We start from the raw sequence: 21,876 nt of genomic DNA, 5'->3' as shown, positions 1-21,876 counted from the left end.
AAATGAGGGGAATTAATTAATTTGAAATTAATTAATCAAAGGGGGATTATTGAACGAACTATATAAATAAATCAATTAGACTTATTTACTAGAAGATGAATAGGGAAATTAATCAAATTTCTTGTGAATTTAATTAATTAGGAAGGGGGATTAAATAAATAACTGTGTATTTAATTAATTATCTTCAAACCATTTTTAGGTGTATACATTTTGCCCCTCTTTGAAGCGATGTGTGACGACACGTTGGTTCAAAGAAAACTAGATTTGATGGTGTTGCTGATATTGATCTCGATAGGACGCAAATTTGGTATTGATTTTGATACAGATTAGATTTCGATATGATACTGATTCGATTCAAGATGATAAATATCGATAGAATGCGGATTCGATTTGATATGATGCGGTTTCATTTTTGAGATGATAAATCTTGATATGATGCCCCAGGTGCTGATTGATAGATTATGATGCGAGGATGCCCCCTCAGGAGATGAATCGGGTAATTTTTTTTATTTTTTTGAAATTTTCACAATTTTTAAATTTTTTTTGATATTTTTGAAATTTTCACGATTTTCAGATTTTTAATGATTTTACGATTTTTAAATATTTTCAGAGTTGATTCGATTCATTTACCGATAAGAAATTTGAAAATGCTGCCCTGACAGGCTTATTAGATGATTTGATGATGAAAAATAAGTGGAATAAAAATCTCACTTAAATGCCCCACTTTGAGTTTAAAAAGTGAAAATAACTTTTACCACTCATTTGTGCAATTTGAATTGTTGAAAACTTGCTATGGAGAAGAAAATGGTGATCCTGTACCATTAGCATAGGTTCAAGTGAGTTCAATGTAACGAACGTCTGTTGGCCTACGGTCCACTAGTACGTACTTTGAGAAAAACCCAATTTCGTTAATTTTAGTTGATTTAAAAAAAAAATTGCTCATTTTAATAAAAAAATCATTTTTTTTAGCATTTCGTGATATGGGTTTTTTTTAAATTTTCATATTTTCTTGTTGGGTTTTGGGCGCTTGAAAACTGGTTTTACCGTTTTTTAAAAAAAATTGAATTTTTGCTCATTTAAAAAAAAATTCAGTTCTTTTGGGGTAGAGCGACACGCCGCTGCCATCGGTGTTAAGACTGGCACCGCCAAGAGAACCACAACTGGAACCGCGGGCCCTACGATCGACACCGGGGGCGCCACCATGGGCATCGAGGCTGACACCGCGGGTGCCACCTTAGCCATCGCGGGCGCCGTGCTGTGGGCCATGAGAGCCACTGCGGGCCCCACATGCATCAGGGATGCCACCGCGGATGCCACCATGGGTGCCACGAGTGTCGGGGATGTCGCTATGGATATCATCGCGAGCACAAGCAAATCCAGACCAGGTTAATTGCCAAAAAGAAAGATAAAATTCTTGTTGCGGCTCTGCCCCCCAAATGTCACGATTTTTGATAAAGGCAATGAAATGTTGCCAAGCTGATTTAATTTTTAGGTTGATTTCGATTGTCTTGATTTTGATAGGGTAGGATAGATTCCATTAGGTATCAAATTGATAAAATTAGATATTCTTGATTGATGAAATTTGATGATTAGTTTTAATTATCTTGATTTACGTGCTAGATGAGATAGGATTGATAACGACCTCATGATAGATGAGCGTCATTGATAGGGGCTGAATGAGATTTGACATAAATCTCAAGTGAGCAAGATATACTTATAGATAGATTTATTTGATTGATAGATAAATTGAGATGCTGATATGATGATATGATTTGATTGCAGGAGCCCTTTAGTGTTCTTCAGTCTCAAGAGGGCTTCCCAAAGACATGGATGTTGATAACCCACATTAGCTAAGCAGAGCGAGACCACATTGATAGGTGTGGCCTATCTTCCCTTCTTGATATGCCCCGACCCTTGATTAATCAAGGATTATTGACAATATTGACTAAGCGTTGGCATAGTGAGCACAATACCTTCCACCTATCTATTGACGAGATGACCATCACACCTGAGGACATATTGTTGGAAATATGAAGGAATTGATTATGTGTTGCATTGATGTTTTTTCATTGATATCAACACTAGTTGTTATGGTTATTTACTGGCTTTTGGTAGAAGGATTAGATTGGGAAGATTATCAGTTATTGTCATCGGTATGATCTGAATGATGGAATAAGTTTGTATGAATGGTTCATATGCTTCTGAAGTATGTTTTAGTTAGTTGGTATTGACTTGATGATCAGATGCTATCTTATATTCTAGTAAGCCTTCTTTGTAGGTCCAATAAGGGTTTCACCGATAGAGCTTTATTGAAGATCTTTGATGTAATGCATAAGTGGTGTTGGTGTAGCTTCTAGAAGGGATTCAGGATGTTGATAGTGATTGTGTTCATGCCTCGACTGATTGGTTTCATTGCTTTGGCGTGTGTGAATCTAATTTAGGTATGGTGCTATCTAGGTTATGGACCAGTTTCATGAAACGTGTTGGTGGATACTTCTGATGCACTTACGAGATGTTTTATTGATTGGATGATGTTTGTTTGGCCTTAGGCCGACATGTTTATGATTTTATTTTAGGATTATGTAATGGATCTATTGAATTATCTTTTGGGTGGCCGACCTAATTGTTTAGGTCCAGGGCTTGTATAAATATTTGTAAGATCTCATTGTAGATCATAGGCAAGGAGTGAATAATGTAATAATAATTTGTGTAGAGGATTTGTTCGATCATAGGTGATTGAGTTGGGTTTATATAAGAGGTTTTAGACTTTCGGTATTGAGCTTAATCAGAACTGTAATCTGGCATGTTTGATGCTATCGTAGGTAGTTCTTCTTTCTGGATTGTTTTCCAAATATTTTGAGGTGGTTGACCTCTTTTGTAGTCAGCGAGACTCCAGTGTGATGAGTAATGCGCTCTAGGCAGTGTGCTTTCTTGCATGTGCAAGCCCCTATTGTAATCATATACTTTCTACAAAAGTATCATCTGACTATGGGTAGGGTTTCCCAATGTGGTTTTTCCCATTATAGTGTTTTCCACGTACAAATCATGGTGTTATGTGTTATGGTTGCATGGTACTGATTCTGTAGTTTTCAATTATGCTTTAATGCTTCATTAGTTATTCCGGTATCTATTTTCTTATATTCTGGTAAAAGGTTTTAAGTGCTTTAATTTGCATAATCCGTTGACAACTGATTCACCCTGCCCTCTCAGTTGTCCACCGGTTATCCTAACAATTGGTATCAGAGCTATCTTTTGCTCCAAATTGATGAACTAATGCTACTACTCAGGGGGAGTAGTCAATCTTGAGATTTAGAGTTTTCATATGAGTTATCTTTTGCTCTAGATTGATGAACTAATGCTACTACTCAAGGGGATTAGTCCACCTTGAGATTTAGAGTTTTCATATTCTGTTTGATATCTATCTTTGGCATTGCTATCAAAGGTGGAGGAATATATGTGAAAAACCTATGCTACCTATTTTTCAGATTGATTGCACTCCTCAGGGGGAGTTTGGCAGTGAGTTTGGTGGTATTTGGGCTTTTGATTCAGAATTAGTTCAAAGATTCATTGCTATATGTAGTGTCATAAAATTGTGACCTGGCAGTTTACGACTGTATTAGAGTCCTCACTAATGCAAACTCGAATCCTCTAGCCTGATCGGAGACCAGAGAGTGCTTGGCTTGTGAAAACAACTTCTTACTTGGCCTCTGCATCACCTCGACTACATTCTGCTTTGGAGAAAGTGGTAGGACAGGGGCGTGGTGCCCCTGTCCCTACCCTATTTTAGGGCAGGACCCTTCCTAGAGCATGTCTTGTAGGTTGTGCCTCGGGCGAAAAACCTCTCCGATGTCAGCCCATGACGAAATTCAAATCCTCTAAACATATATTTAAGGGGGCATTCGCTCTCTCATTTGGATAGGTTAGATAGGTCAAAGTTGGAGAGCTTCAAGTTGCACAAGTGATCAAGCATTCAAGCATTCTTTTCCAGCATTGAGTATTCTCAAGTCTCCCTTCAAGGCTATGTGTTGCATTCAAGTCAAGGATTCAACCATTGAAGAGGAGATCCCTTTCAACATTCAATTCCACAAAAGCATTTCTATCAAAATTGTTACTACAACCTCCCTTGAGGTGATTTACAATTCAGTCTTTCATTTACATCTACTTGCAAGTACTTTCTTTCATTACTTGGTTAATTCAAAAATTGAGGTTTGACCTATAGGCAAACCCCCAATCCCAACACATTTCCCTCTCTTTTCTGTGTGTAGGTTGCAGGTGCGCAGCTGTACTTTTGCATTCGGGCTTCATTTACAGAGGCGGAGAAACCCTTTTTGTTTCTCGATTTTTTTGGAGGATCGCGTACATTCCCACCACGGTCCAGAAAACTTTTCATCAAATTTGCAGGGGGACTTTGTCTCGACATTTTACTACCAAATCCAGGTGCATAACTTCATCCCATATTTTGATCTCAAGTTATAATCGATTCTTTGTCACTTTTGCACTACATAATTTAATCAATTCCTTTTCATTTCAAACAAGGAAGAAAGGATCATCTTAACATTCTCAATTCATTCAGAATTTAATCTATCATCTTTGTGTGGAGATTAAATCTAGTTAATTATCTCATCCCTTATCTTCCTAATGTAATGGTGAAAAGTGCTTGAAGGATAATCAATAATGAAACTCTCATCTCTCTTTGAGGGAAAGGGTTGTTTTCCTCTTGATCTATCACTCATCATTTTCCCACCATTAGATTTTGGTGAACCTGATGTCTTGCATGCTTTCCTTTGAACAACATTGCATATTTTTTATTTACAAGTTTCAAATTTTTGCAAACTTAGTGGTTAAATCATTAAAAACCCTAATTTTTAAATTTAAAATTGAACTTGTGATTTGTAAAAATTGCTTGTGGTTAAATTAGATCTGAAAATTGCTTTGTTTGTCGAATTCAATTTCCTCATTTTCTTGTTCAATTTGCAATTAAAAATTACAAAATTAAGAGGTTACTTGTTTAAACCCTAATTTTCAAAAATCATTTTGAACTTGTGCAAAAAATTGGATTTCCATTTAATTTTCAGATTTCTGATTGATCTCAGATTTGTTTTCAATTTCCCCCCTTTTTTCCAAAATTCAAATTTCAAAATTAAGTGGTTAGGTCATCAAGCCCAAATTTTAAAAATTAATTGAATTTTGTGTGCATTTCAAATCACTTTCATTAACATTCAGATTTTTAAACATTTTCCAAGGTGTCCATATCTATTAGGTTTGACCTTTTTCAAAATTGCAATTCAATTCCTCTTTTTCTTCAAAACCCTAATAGGGTCCTATTTTCACATTTACGCCTTCATTTCGTCCATCTAGAGATCGTAAAATTCACCAATTTTTTGGGGTTAGCTTTAAAATCATCGTAATATCCATCCCTGAAAATTTTTGAGAAAAGTTGGTTGGACTATGTGCGTTCCCCCCACGGTCCTCAACTTTTTTCTCAAAATTTTGAGAGACTGTTATGACTATATTTAATAGCCTAAATCTAGAAGATTGGCTAATTTTATCGATTTTTGATCCCTCTAGAACCAAAAGTACCTTCAAAATTCAACATTTCAAATTTCAAGAAATTTTTTATAATTAAGAGGTTAATTATAGTCTGCCTTGAATTTACAAATTCTGATTTTAAAATTAAGTGGTATTCCCTTGGCCCTAATTTTTAAATTCCAATTTCCTTTCATATTTTTTTGGAAATTGTGTCATTCGCTTTCTCCAACAAAGTTCAAATTGTGTAATCATTATTTTCTTAAATTTTGCATTACTCAATTTTGTAAGCTTGTTTCATAATTCAAAAACCAAAATTTCCCTCTAGTTCATGAGTTTTACCACTATTAGTCCTACCTATCCTATCCCCATTAGACAAAGCATTATAATTAAGGAAGCCCAAGGTTTAATTACCGAGGAGATGGAGCCTAATTTGGGTGACTTATTTAATGAGGATCATGCTAATTCTTCACATCCTAATCATGTGCCTATTCACCCCATTGATGGATCCCATGATGAAGAAGAAGATTTAACTAGGGTTTCTTTAGATCAACTTTCCACATTGGACAATAAATTTGATAGCTTTCAACAATGGATGTTTTAAGAGTACCCTAATAGTGAAGCTCTTCCATTAATTGAAGGTCTTAAGCATATGCTTCAAAGTGATAAGAATGGAATTGATATATTATTTGGTATTGCACATATTTTTTATTCTAATGTCATGCCTATCAAGAGCTGTGCCAAAACCCTAGGTTACTCACAACCTTCAACACAAGTTAATTCCTCTTTTACTTTGACCAATCCTATGACTAGTATTCCTACTTTCACATCTAACATCATGGCTACTTCAACCCAAATTGTCATTCATACAACCATAAGTCATGGGGTCAATCCCTCTTCTTCATTTAATCCTCCATCGATACCTATGTCTTCCATGAGTATTCCTAGTATTCCTCAACCAATCAGTGTGACACAAGAGAGAAATTCCTTCAACAACTTTATTCCTCATTTAAGTGTCCCCTTTCCTACCCAATCATCACCAATGCCTACTTATCATAGTGTCCCACCACCTTATTCTCATTCCATGTCTTCTTTTAACAACATCACACCACCTTCTCAATCACCTATGTCTAACATGAATTCTTCTACCGAAATGACAATTAACAATCTTGCTCAAACTGTGTCTTCCTTACAACAACAAATTGCTTATATTAGTCAATCCAAGTTTAGTGTGCCCACCTTTGATGTTGTGAGCCCACTTTCTCTTGATATTGTTAAAGTCGTGCCACCTAAACATATGAAGATCCCTCAATTAGAACTCTATAATGGAAAAGGTGATCCTCTTACGCATGTCAAAACATTCCAAACCTTGTGTACCAATTTTGCTTATGATCAAAGATTGCTTGCAAAACTGTTTACAAGAACACTAAGAGATAAGTATTTACAATGGTATTTATCTCTTCCTTTCTAATCTATCACTTCCTTTCAGCAACTAGCAAATGCTTTCATCCAACAATTTCAAAACAACATTGGTCTTAAAATCACTTTATTGATTTAATGCATTGTAAACAAGGTATTAAAGAAAAAGTGACTGATTTCATTAGTAGATATAAGCATTTGTGTGCTCAAATTTCTTTTCATGTGTCTGATATTGATATTTAAAGAATTTTCATTTCTAATTTAAAAAAAGATATCAGGGAAAAACTTCTTTTGCTTGATTTTACTTCCTTTCCGCAGTTGTATGCAACACTCCACAATTATCAACTGGTTGTGAGTCAAATGGAGCAATCCACTCCTATGGCTACGAGTGATAAGGGGGAGAGTGTTCAACAACCATTTGTGAAGTTCAAACCAACAAAAAGCTTCATCAAGTTCAGTGATCCAATCAACAACAACCATGTGAATGCTACAATAGGTGTGCCTCATATTTCTAAATTTTTCCAAAGAGAAAGATAGTTTACTCCTTTGAATGAATCTTTGCATAATATTATGTCTTAGTTATTTCATAGAAATGTTATCAAAATTCCTCCTATAAAGCAAGTTGATCCTTCTAAACTTGAATCTCCTTATTTTGATAACAATTCCTTTTGTCAATTTCATCGTCAACTTGGTCATGATACTGAGAAATGTTTTGCATTGAAAAATAAGGTTCAAGACTTGATTGATAATAATATTATATCTATGGCAGGTGTGAATGATAAAAGAAATAAATCAGTTGGTCCTCCTAATCAAAATCTTAATATTTTCACTGATTCTTGCCATCTCATACCTCTAATGTTATTGAGGTTGTGCCTAATTCTCTCACTTCTGAAGCATTCATATGTATGGCTCCAAATTTGATTAATATGGTAGAAACACAAGATACGCCTAAGGATCCTTGTATTACATTTGACCCTAGTGAGACCATTAGAGGACCCGATGGCCCTTTATACATAGTTGCAAAGGTTAAGGATATCCCTTGCCGTGGTGCCCTGATTGATCCTTCTTGCATGCTTAATGTCATAATTGAAGAGTATCTTTTCACTTTACAATTGCATAAACCACTATATGATGCTTCTAATGTAGTTGTGAAGTTATTTGATGGTTTCTCTTGTCCTACCATTGGTTCTATCACCCTTCCTATTGAAGTCCATACTAAATCCATGGATGTTGACTTTGTTATCATACCTTCCTCTGAGCAATTCCGTGTGAAGTTGGGCTATCCTTGGCTATCTTCCATGAATGCTATTGATTCTCCAATCCACAAGTGTCTTAAATTTCCTCACAATGGAGAAATCATAACCGTGAACCATAGCTTATTTTGTCCATCTGACAGAAGCCCTAGTGTTCCTATTGATCTCTTTTGGCCTACACAATTTCAATCTCTTCCATCAAGGAGCGATTCTCTTTTTCAATCCTATAAAAATGGAAGAATGATATGATCTTATCATTAAGTCAACCTAGATCGCCAACACTTGACATTCCTATTATTCTTCAAGATGAGATTCTTCCCCTCTCAGATAGAACTAATCTCCCTCCTAAGGAAAATTGTCCACCTACTCCTATATATGGATGTGACTTTACCTTCTCTTAAAGAGAACACCAATATTATTCCTAAGGTTATACCTATCCCTCCTCCTCATGATGGACTTGGTCTCCTTCCTACACCTAATATTCCTCCTTTCTATGGTGCAATTCCACCTCCTTCCTCTTATCGAGAGAAGAGGCCTACCTCTCTTATTGTTCAACCAAAAAGACTTCAACTTAAACCTTCCACTATGAAGGAGAAAACCATTCCTACTTCTTTAAATATTCCTCCTCCTTCTCAGCCTCCCACTAAGACTTGACAAAATCATTATGCGAGAGAACGCTGACAAAGACGTCGTGTTCGAGCTCGTGAAGCTATCCCTCAAAATACTCAATCTCCTCAGACTCCAACAATTGATATTGTATACACATAAAAATGTCTATGAGCAATTAAATAAATATTTTATATTATTCTTCTATTAATAATTAATTTGGAAAGATTAATTTATTTAATTCATTTCGTGTCTTTCTATTAATTAATTTAATTGAAATATTTTATTAATTAATTCATCTATCCTATTCCTCTAAATAAATAAATATCCAATATTTAATTATTCTTCTGATTCTCCAATCATTCGAATATCTAATATCTAATGATTATTATTCTATCCTATGTCTCAAATATTAAATAATTTCTAAATTATTTAATCCCTTTTCCAACTCACCTTCCATCTCCACTTCATCTTCCCTTTGCCAACTCATCCATCATGTGGCTAAGGAAATTAATATTTCTTAAATATTAACTCATCATTTATCTTCAACCTCCAAATTTAATAAAATATTGTGTACGTACACATATTTCATAACCTCCTTCTATATTCTCTGCAACATCCCTACATCTTAGGAAGGACTTGAGTCCACTTGTCCTCTCATGCCTAAATTTTCTCCAACCATCCCTAGATTCCCTCAGTCAACAACCCAATCAAGGTGAGATGAGTGAAACTTGTCTTCTCCTTCCCCCTTTCTCTCAACCTTCACCTTTTCTCACAACCATCCAAATCTACAGATTTGATCATGACTATTGGTCTGAGCCACATCATCTTATCCTCTCAAGGTCTATAAAATCAGGAGTTTGAGTTGAGAGAAAGTTAGTCTTCAAGTGAGTTTTCAAAGCTAATCATTTGTAAAAATTATGCATCCGTGAGTTTTAATCTTGAAGAAAATAGCATAATCATTTAGAATAGTAATTTAGCATTGCATATCATAGTATCTGTTATCAGTCCATTCTTCATATGCCATCTTGGAAGCTATCAGTGCATTGTCTGAGAGCACACCATCTACAACTAGGAATAGTGGAGTTAGGACACAATGAGACTTAAATCATGAAGGTAAATATAATGTTTTATTTTAATATGTATTTCATGTAGTTTTATTGGTTGAATTTGGAATTTTTGTAGCATTTCCTTTGTATTTTGTGAAACTAACATGTTGCAGGTAGTATTTCGATGATGAAATTCAAGTTGACACATATATGATTCCCTTTTCTCCTAAGAAAGATGCTCAACCAACATCTCCAAATCATAAGTTGCATAAAAAAAGTGATGGTTTTACTCCTATTCATGTTCTTTCTCCTCTTTCTTTAAACTTTGATGAAGAAATGGGTGAAAATGTTATTCATAATGGTAATAGAACTCCTAATGCTTCTGATAGTGTGTATGAGTATGTTGATGTGGACAAACATTTATTGGATGAGTTTTCACAAACTTTAATCCTAGCTCCTATAATCAAACAAAGTGACTTACAACATGAGCATAGTCCTTGTTTGGATCTTGTGATAGCTCCATTTGCTGTTCTTGATGTCGCTCCTCTGGTGTGTTTCTCACCTTCCCGAAATAGTGATCAACAAGATCAGGATGCATATGTCATGCTAGACTAGCGATACTAGCATTGTAGCTCTTCTCTCTCTTTCCTTTCTTTGTCTTTTGTGACCATTCTTCTATATGTATCCCTGTTCTTCTATTGTTTCCTTAAAGTCTACTTGGGGACAATGTAGAGCATTGAGATATTTTCTTGGTCTCTTTCATGTTGACTCAAAAGACATCCTCTCTTCCCTTTCTTCTAAGGTAGTGTCCTTCTTTGGGGAATGAAGATTATTATATGCATATACATACATGATATACATGAAATATCATATAGCATACTGACCCCAAGGAAAGTGACACTACCTTATGTGTTGTGTTCATTATCCTTGGGTTTATACCCCGATTGAGGTCTAAATCCTTGCAATAACATGCACCTTCTCTTCTCTTTCTCTTGGGTGTATCCTACCTTAAAGCAATCACTCCCAACAAGGCACGTGCAATCTCTTTAATGTGGGGGCATACACTCTGCTCATACTTTCCTTCTTGTGATACTTAGAATTACTTAGCGAACTTTGTTTTGCTTTGTAATCTTTTTATCCTTGCTTTCATGTCTCATAGTGAAGGGAAATTTGCTACTTACAGTCATGGTTCTCCCCTTCTTGATCTTCCCTTTTACTTTGTCAATCAAAGTCGTAAGATCCTAAGTCCACTGGGGGCTTGGCACATCTTGCCTCCTTGACGTGGTAAAATTCTTTCAATATTTTTTCTTTGTACTTTACCAACAATATTGGCATACACTTATACTCTCACTAAAGTGGGGGCTAAATGTAGTGTCATAAAAGTGTGATCCTATAAATTTATGATTGCATTAGGTTCCTCACGCATGCAAATTTGAATCCTCTAGCCTGATCAGAGATCTGAGAGTGCTCGGCTTGCGAAAACAACTTCTTCCTTGGCCTCTGCATCACCCCGACAACATTTTGCCCTGGAGAAAGGGGTAGGATAGGGATGTGACACCACTGTCCCCCCTTGGACAGGGGCGTGGCACCCTTGTCCTCCCAGGATAGGGGCATGGCACCCTTTTCCTCCCAGGACAAGGGCATGGCGCCCCTGTCCCTGCCCTATTTTAGGGTAGGACCCTTCCTAGAGCATGTCTTGTAGGTTGTGCCTCAGGCAGGAAACCTCCCCGATGTTGGCCCGTGATGAAATTCAAATCCTCCAAACATATATTTAAGGGGGAATTCCACATAAGAATTTCTATCAACATTGCTACTACAACCTCCCTTGAGGTGATTTATAATTTAGTCTTTCATTTACATCTACTTGCAAGTACTTTCTTTCATTACTTGGTTAATTCCAAAACTAGGGTTTGACCTAAAGGAAAACCCCCAATCCCAACACATTTACCTCTCTTTTCTATGTGTAGGTTGCAGGTGCGCGACTCTACTTTCGGATTCAGGCTTCATTTGCAGAGGCGGAAAAACCCTTTTTGTTTCACGAATTTTTCTGAGGACTGTGTACATTCCTACCACGATCCAAACAACTTTTTGTGAAAATTGCACGATGACTTTGTCTCAACATTTTATTGCCAAATCCAGGTGCACATATTCATCCCATATTCCGATCTCAAGTTATAATCGATTCTTTGTTGCTTTTTCACTACATGATTTAATCAATTCCTTTCCATTTCAAACAAGGAAGAAGGGATCATCCTAACATTCTCAATTCATTCAGATTTTATTCTATCATCTTTGTGTGGAGATTAAATCTAGTGAATTATCCCATCCCTTATCTTCCTAATGTAATGGTGAAAAGTGCTTGAAGGATAATCAATAGTGAAACTCTCATCTCTCTTTGAGGGAAATGTTTCTTTTCCTCTTGATATATCACTCATCATTTTCCCACCATTACACTATATCATTTTATGGGATATTGTTGGTTGTCTTCCATAGGGGGAGACTTGTTTGGCATTTCTTGACACTTGATTGTTTTTCACATCTAGTGTTGCCATCAATACCAAAGGGGGAGATTGTTGGCAATACAAAGGAATTTATTATGTGTTGCATTGATGTTTTGTCATTGATGTCAACACTAGCTGTTATGGTTGTTTACCGGCTTCCGGTAGAAGGATTGGATTGGGAAGATTATGAGTTGATTGTCATTGGTATGATCTGAATGATGGAATAAGTTTCTATGAATGGTTCATATGCTTCTAAAGTATGTTTTAGTCAGTTGGTATTGACTTGATGATCAGATGCTATCTTATGTTTGAGTAAGCCTACTTTGTAGGTCCGGTAAGGGTTTCACCGACAGAGCTTTATTGAAGATCTTTGATGTAATGCATAAGTGGTGTTGGTGTAGCTTCTAGAAGGGATTCAAGATGCTCATGGTGATTGTGTTCATGCCTTGACTGATTGGTATCATTGCTTTGGCATGTATGGATCTAATTTAGGTCTGGTGCTATCTAGGATATGGACCGGTTTCATGAAACGTGTTGGTGGATACTTTTGATGCGCTTCCAGGATGTTTTATTGATTGGATGATGTTTGTTTGGCCTTAGGCCGACATGTTTATGATTTTATTCCAAGATTATGTAATGGATCTATTGAATTATCATTTGGGTGGCTAACCTAATTGTTTATGTCTAGGGCTTGTATAAATATTTTTAAGATCTCTTTGTAGATCATAGGCAAGGAGCGAATAATGTAATAATTATTTGTGCAGAGGATTTGGTTGATCATAGGTATTGAGCTTAACTGGAACTATAATTTGGCATGTTTGATGCTATCATAGGCAGTTCATCTTTCTAGATTGTTGTCCAAATATTTTGAGGTGGTTGACCTCTTTTGTAGTCAGTGAGACTCCATTGTGATGAGCAGTGCGCTCGAGGCAGTGTACCTTTTTGCATGTGCATGCTGCTATTGTAATCATATACTTTCTATAGAAGTATCATCTAACTGTGGGTAGGGTTTCCCACCATGGTTTTTCCCTTTACCTGGTTTTCCATGTATAAATAATGGTGTTATGTGTTATGGTTGCATGGTATTGAATCTCTGGTTTTCAATTATGCTTTAATGCTTTATTAGTTATTTTGGTATATGTTTTCTTATATTTTGGTATAAGGTTTTAAGTGCTTTAATTCACATAATCTGTTGACAACTGATTCACCCCCCCTCTCATTCTCCTAACACATATATCAGATACTGCAGATCCTAGTGATGGGTGAGTTAGTCTATTATGATCTCAGTGAGCAAGGTGGGACAAATGCACTTTGCAGAGTTTTCGACGATGATGAGATTGGGGGATATGACATTGCGTGGTAGGAGATGTTAGATATAGGTTACGCCACACTACCTACTGTGCTTGCTGGATTCGTTGAGGGTTTCCTTTGTCCTAATCACAGGTCAAAGGGGTTATCCATTGGATGGGGTCATCTCCTTGAGAAAATGGTGACACAAGGGGACTCGATTTGCATGGGGATCTTGCATGTTGGCCCACTTCTATTATGATTTGCACCGAGTAGTGTATGAGAGATCAGCCAGATTATCAGTAGGGGTTACAGTTCTCTAGATATGGGCCTTGGAGCATCTTCCCATCACATGACCACTAGAAGATAAAGAGAGACTTATAGGTAGCCCTTACACTTACAGATATCCAGGTATCATTGTCCAATGAAAGCTGGGAAAATTTGAGTATTGGTGATGAGTACTAGATGATCTGGATATATTGATATGGAGACCCTACAAAGATTGTGAGGTCTGGACCAAGGATTCAGTAGAGATGCCTTATGTATTCTTGACTCAGTACTTGATCGAATCTACACCCTATGTTATCAAGCGATTCCTTTGAATGAGGGTGCTGAGACAGTATGGTAGGATACAGGGGATTCCACAGGGTACAACCCATTATGCTCACAGGAGACTTGATGTGGCTACTTGGGGGCCCACTATTTCATATGAGTAGGTGTGTGCAGAGTACCTATCATTGGGGCAGCTAGATTGGGATTATTTACCAGGTAGCATAGATAGCGGGATGACTGGTGAGTATGCTGCATATTTTACTGCACATAGGTTTACTAGATTGACTTGTCATGATGAGTTAGAGCCAGCTTTACATGAGGACAATGAGAGGCCATGATGCAGAGATCCTAGATGACCAAAGGATAGTGGGAGGAGAGCAGGTGAGGGTGGAGATGATGGTGGAGATGGATGTGGAGGAGATATAGGATATTATGGTTGTGCAGATGGAGATGGAGGGGATGATGATGGGGGAGATGGTAGAGCAGTGGTAGTGGTATCAACAGGCACTCTAGGAGCCAACAGTTTGAGATCTACTAGAGAGTTACCTATGGATTGGATGACCTAGGTGGTTAAACATAGGAGATTAGGTCTAGTGGATCAGGGGCAGAAGGTTCTAGAGCAAGAAGGTCCCTAGGTTGAGGAAGTACATATAGAAGTATCACAGGTTGCGCTGCCACAGGAAGAGGCACCATGAAAGATCCTCATTAGGATGTCATTTCATTACCAACAGGCTCAGATTATTGACTTGCAGGGTGAGGTGCAACAACTAGAGGGTCAGATAGCAGAGAGGGACTCTCAAATATCCTAGCTAGAGGTCCAGATGGCACAGTTATAGGTACAGGCACATGCACAAATGTCCCAGGTACAGACACAAGAACAGGCCCAGATTGCCCAAGTAGAGGCTCGAATGGCCTCTCTCATGGCAGAGAGAGATGTTCCTGCTGATCAGAGGGATCCAATCTTTTCACAAATGAGCAGGAGGTTAGGATAGAGTCAGTCTGAGATTCAAGGAGTGACAAGGCCATTGTAGAGAGACCCCCCAGGTGGTGACCCAGGTATAGGGGTACTAGTTAGTGCTACCAGACCTGCCGCCTCAAGACAGAGTTCCGCTCCATGTCCTAGTGGTCACACTGATATGAGACAATGATCTATTGATGTATACACCTTTTTGTAATGAGTTAATGATGATTCTCATGATTTATAGTTGTGATATATCTCACATATATATATGTGATATCATTGTTCCTTGGACATTGATCTTTTTTATGATATTATATGTAGTCAATCCTATTCATTTTATATGACCTATGAGATTATGGATGCATTCAATTTTCTATATGATTATGTTTTGCAATTACTTTCATGATGTATGCTTTACTTTCTATATGGCTATAGACTCTAGATGATGGATGTATGCTTTCTATATGATAATGTAACATTTACATGATGGATGTTTATATGTACTATGTGATGCACGTGCAATGAAATGTTTCCTATTTTTATGATGCTTTTATGATTTTTCCCATGCATACCTATATGAGATTAATATAATGCAATGACATGATGATGCCACTTTACATGATTTATATTTATGTCACGATGGATAGATTTTGAATGAATAATTGAATGATCTAGATGAATGATGTGTTATTATACAATGCTTATATGTGATGAAATGAACCAACTTATCATGCAGGATGAATGCGTTGATTATTTTTGTTAATGTCCAATATACTCAATCAATTAATAAGAAAGATAACACCATGTTGAAGATTTTGGCCTTGGAAAAGATGAGCTCTTGTGATCCTATGCAAAATGAAATGCAATCTAATTTAAATGTGCAAATGCAAATAAAATGCAATGCTGCGATCAGACCGGTCATTTAGTAATTTCTTTTTGTCATCATTGAGCCTTTAAAATGTGGGAAGTGAGTGAAAACATCGATGGTATAATTGAACAATGATGACCTGAGCACTACTTTCATGGGTTTTGATATTGCAAGTTAGCACAAGCATTGAGGTATAATTGAACCAAGATGACCTGAGTGTTGCTTGTGTAAAACAGGTAGTATTAACCATTTCTATATGCAAATCCAAAATGTCCTCGATGATATTCTAATGATCGTGTCCTGAGGTAAATTTGCACATATTAACGATTAATTTACAGATAGTAGAGAATAAAATATCATGTTCCTTCCTTGTTCCTCTAGTCGAAGACATCCTTGAGTCACTCAGGAATTATGATAGTGAAAATTAGGATATAAAAGTTGAACTATTTTTTATTAACGTGTTAAAACCATTAGTCAAAAGATATCATCCATTGATATGCGTTTGTCATGTTTAGATTGATAGTTGATAGTTGATGGTTGATAATTTGATCTTGTGTTCAACGTTGGATGTGTCTTAGTTTTTGCTTGACAAGTGTCGCCTAACTATTGTTCTACCTGTTTGATTAAGCTCAATTGAATTTTGTCTCCAACTAGATTCAGGATTTTGCCCCCAGTCTAGAAACAAACTTATTATGGTATATACAATGATCCAAACCATGGTGAGAAATCACCTGCGAAGCCTATGTATGTAGAGAGGCTTTTTTATGGATATGAACAACTCTGATGAAATTTAATGCAAGTAGAAGGATGCATGAACTAATAGATGGAAGAGCCAGCACTTGCTATCAGGTTTTCACCTTTTGTTTTTTTTATTGCACTTTTTCTTGATATTTGATTTATTTATTTTTGGATTTTCTTCCTTTTCACTTTTTAAAAATTTTTCTGCTTGGACATAAAACTTTTTCAAATGCATGTTATTCATGGGTTCCTTGATTTGATCCCTATCAAATGTTGATAGCTGATAGGCTCCTGACCCAAATGCTGATGTGACCACAAACGAACCCAACATGTTTGGTTCAAACTTTCCTTTCTTTTCTCGATCTGATTGGTTGCATGGATTTTCCTTTAGCACTAGTTCTGCAACTTGAAATGCTCTTGGTTTGACCTTGTTATTATAACTTTGACACATTCTTTGTTGATACACCTTCAAATGATCAAAGGCATTTTGTCGTCATTCATGGATCAATTCTAACTCTTGTAGTCTAGATACTCGTTGTTCTTCATCTAGGATAAGGCCTTTTAATGATACTCGTAGAGAAGGTATCTCTACTTCTATTGGAAGTATTGCTTCAGATCCATAGACAAGAGAGAAAGGTGTGGCTCCTATAGGGGTGCAGATACTGGTATGGTAGGCCCATAGAGAAAAGTTTAATTGAATATTCCAATCTCTGCCAGTATCATTCACTGTCTTTTTGAGGATTTTCAAAATTGTTTTGTTTGATGCTTCTACTTGTTCATTCCCTTGTTCATGCAACCATAACCAGTAAAACCCTTAAAAGAGAATTAACCGGCTTATGTAACAAGAGTAACACAACAAAAGAAATGAGAAAATGTAGCAAAATTATAGAAACATGTCATTTTTTTGTCTTATAATCTCTGGAAACCAACCAGTTATCATCATACAACCATCTTAGAACATTTGGTAGTTAACCGGTTACATGCAGGCTACAAGCCAGATACAATCCAACCATTACTCTTAGAATCAACTAGATCATGAATTACCAATCTCAATCCTTATTCTCATTTGTACTTTCTCTGCCCTACAAATGATTACATAGTGCCATATATAGACCATCTGAAACATATCCAGGTCCACCTCAAAAGATTACATTTACCAATGTAGGAAAATAAAATGGGTAACTAGGTCGGCCCTAAGAATGAAATAAATCTTTTCGAAAAATAACAACGAAGAAGATCATATCAGCAGGAAGGTTGACAACACACCCAAGAACATCTGACAAGACCCCAAATAGATCCACATGTCAAGAACTACTCTGGTAATGAAGGAAAGTTAGCCGGTAAGCACAAGAACTGTCTCAGAACCCACAAACAGTCAACTGGGAGCAATAACTAGCTGGAAAAGAATCTAAATGTACTAAAAATATAGAATTAAGCACATGAACCTTCCTGGAAATTGAAAAATAGGATGTACAATGAAAACCAAACAACTACTGGTACCTACCGATAAGAACACATAAAACTGCACAATGAACTGAGCAAGAACTAAACTAAAAGGAAATATTTTGGTTGATACAAGATTGCTTAGAGACCGGGGATGCTCCTGCATCAGACACCCCAAGTAGAAAAACATGTTCCATGAGAGGCAACTCATGAATATCTAAAAGGATTTAGTATAAAGACCCCATGCTCATTTATGATCCAAACATCTTCCTTATCTTCCAACCTCTTCTTTAGCTGCTCTGGAATCTCAACCAGCTTCTCTAACCGCTGACTCTCTTTGTTTCTCTTTGTTTGCTTTAGATCTTCAAATTGTCTCTGTTTACTACTCTCTTTCTTCTACAACTCTTATTTGTTTTTGCCACAAGACTTCATCTATTTTATCACCATAAGCTCTTTGCCATCCGGTTCTATTTGTTTATTAGGCTTATTTATTATATCTTTCTGCAAACTCATGCCACCTTCTGGTATTACCTCTGCAATCGGTTTCTCAGTACTACAACTTTTCTCAAGAATCATATTCTTCACCTCCTTCTCTTTCTCCTTCAAAGAAGTCAATGTGAACTTCTACCCATCTTTCTCAATAGTGACTAGGTTTCTTCTACAGTCATAAATAACTCCTCTATCAAATTGCCAAGGTCTTCTCAACAAGAAATGGCAAGCACTCATAGATACACCACCAACTTACCTTGTAAGGACAAGGATGATCAAGCCTTTTCAATCCAAGCTTCACTACCATCTCTTCAAATACCAAATTATCAGTACTTCCACTATCCACAATAACCTTGCAACACTTACCACCTGATTTGCACACAGTTTGAAAAAGACTCTTTCTCTGAGTAGATCCGGTATCCTCACTGCTTTGATCCATCATGACTCTTCTGAACATAAGGGATTGTCCTTGCTTTGGTGTACAGTCTATTCCTATAACTTCACCTTCCGTTTCTTCATTATCCACACAACTTCTTGCCACTCCTTGCTTACATTCATAAAATCTATGTTCGGTTTCTCCACACTTGAAACATTTTCAAGGAAATTCTCTACCGGTATTGCCAGTGCCTTTCCTTTATGTTTTCTATTCTAGTTCTTTACTCCACTTAGGTTTTGATTCTTCCTTAAAATTCTACTTCTCTATACTCATCTATCCCTTGAATCTCTCCTTCCCTCTAGGGTTATTCGGTTGTCTTCTTCTCATCTTCTCCTCAGTGGTAAGGTTCTTCAACTGAGGAAACCCTCAACATACTCATCTCATCCTAAATGTTAAATGAAAGTCCATTTATGTACCTCACCACCTTTTCTCTATCCATCTCTCTATGTCCAGATCTAATCATCGCCTTGTAGAATTCCTCAGTGTACTCTTTCACAGTCATATTTCTTTGTTCCAGGTTCTGCAACTTCTTGAACAATTCCAACTCATAGTCTCCTGGTAAAAACTTGGCCTTCAATCTTGCAACCATCTGTCTACACCATGTGATCTTAATTTCACCTTTCTCCACTCTATCTTTGTGCAATTCCTTCAACCATAAGGCAACATCCCTTTCAACCTAGTCTATGCCAACCAAAATCTCTGCGAGTCCTTAACATCCTCAAACTCAAAGTAATCCTCCAACTCTCTGATCCAATCAATCAGATCCTCCAGGTTTAGCATTCTGGAAAAGTTTGAAACTTCCACTTTATAAACTTTACTCGCTTGTGCCACTTCTCTCAGGAATCTTTCCTCTCTTTTGTCTTTTGGTCCTTCAGCCTCTTCCGCTTCAAGCTCTTCACTGACTTATTCATACTCATCCTCAGATTCAGGGTTTCTTCGCAAACTAGCCAATAAATTCTAGATTTTGTTCCTCACTTCATTATTGAAGTCCTCCATCATCTTCTCTACCCTTTGGGGGTTTGTCCTTCTAGGCTGTGTCTCCTCTTCCACTCCAATGAACTACCTCAACTCGGTGATCTGACTATCGATTTTAATTGCCTCCCCTCGATGATCTATTGAACACACATGCAACCTGCCTCCAATTGGCGATTTTTCCACCCAAAGGAATGCCTCAAGGTTAGAAAACAACCGGTTCATAACCAGCTCTGATACCACTTGATGCAGCCATAACCAGTAAAACCATCAAAAGAGAATTAACTGGCTTATGCAGTTACAGTAACACAACGAAAGAAATAAGAAAACATAGCAAGATTACATAAATATATCATTTTATTGTCTTAGAGTCTCTGACAACCAACCAGTTATCATCATACAACCATCTTAGAACATTCAGTAGTTAACTGGTTACATGCAAGCTACAATCCAGATACAATGCAATTAGGACTCTCAGAATCAATCATATCACAAATTACTAATGAAAAGAAAACAACTACCGGTACCTACTGGTAAGAACACAGAAAATTGCACATTGAATTGAACAAGAACTAAACTGAAAGGAAATATTTTTGGTTGATGCAAGATTTCTCAGAGATCGAGGATTCTCCTACATCACTTATGGATAGTAGGGTGTGGAGAACCTGTGTTGGATCTAAAATTTCTCACAAAGCTCTTGTACGTCTGGATTCTTGAATGATCGCCCATTACCAAAAATAATGGTCATGGGTATGCCATAGCGACATATGATGTAGTTCAAGATAAATACAATGATTTATTTTCCTATGATATTTGTGAGGTACCGCCTCAATCCTTTTTGTAAAATATTTTGTAGCTACAAGGATGAATTTGTGACCATTGGATGAAGGAGGATTTATCTTTCCTACTAGATCAAGACTCCATTGGCAAAAAGGCCAAGATGTTGCCAAAGCATGAAGCTCTTGTGCTGGTGCATGAATTAAATTGCCATGGATCTGACATTGCTTGCACATTTTAGCTATCTAAAAATTATCTCGTTCCATAGTTGGCCAATAATATCCCAAGCGTATGAGTGTTTTTGAAAAGGTAAGACCACTTGAATGAGTTCCACAAATGTTGTTATGGACTTCGTTTAAGGCCTTTTTCAGACTCTTCTTGCTCGAGACATCTTAAGAGAGTACCATCCAGACCTTGTTTAAAAAGGGTATCTGCGACAAGAGTATAATGAGAGGATTGGTGGATGAAATTATGGTTCTTTGACAAGTCAAGAGGGAGGGTGTTATCTTTCAGGTATGTATAAATTTGGCCATAGCAGGAGTAATCATGCCAAACAAGGTCAAAGATAATTTGACAATTAGGTTAGTCATGGGCAGGGTAAAACAACTCTTCCACCAGGAATTCGCAATGCTCTTGATTTTCCTATGTTTGAAGTAGAGAAGCAAGTGTTTCCATGGTGTCTGCTGCTTTGTTGTCATTTCTTGGAATCTTCTCAAAAGTGATTTCTATAAAATACTTCTTGAAATTATCTACCATCTTTTTATAAGGCATTAGTTTGTCATCCTTTGTTTGATAATCATCATTAATTTGATTGATGATGAGTTGAGAGTCTCCAAAAACCATATTTTTATAAGGTATTAGTTTGTCATCCTTTGTTTGATAATCATCATTAATTTGATTGATGATGAGTTGAGAGTCTCCAAAAACCTGTAGTTGTGTGATGTTCCATTCTATGGCCATTTTGATTCCTGTGACCAAAGCTTCATATTTTGCTGTATT

The sequence above is a fragment of the Cryptomeria japonica genome, chromosome 8, assembly GCF_030272615.1.
Source record: "Cryptomeria japonica chromosome 8, Sugi_1.0, whole genome shotgun sequence".
Classification (NCBI taxonomy): Eukaryota; Viridiplantae; Streptophyta; class Pinopsida; order Cupressales; family Cupressaceae; genus Cryptomeria; species Cryptomeria japonica.
This window is presented reverse-complemented; position numbering follows the sequence as displayed.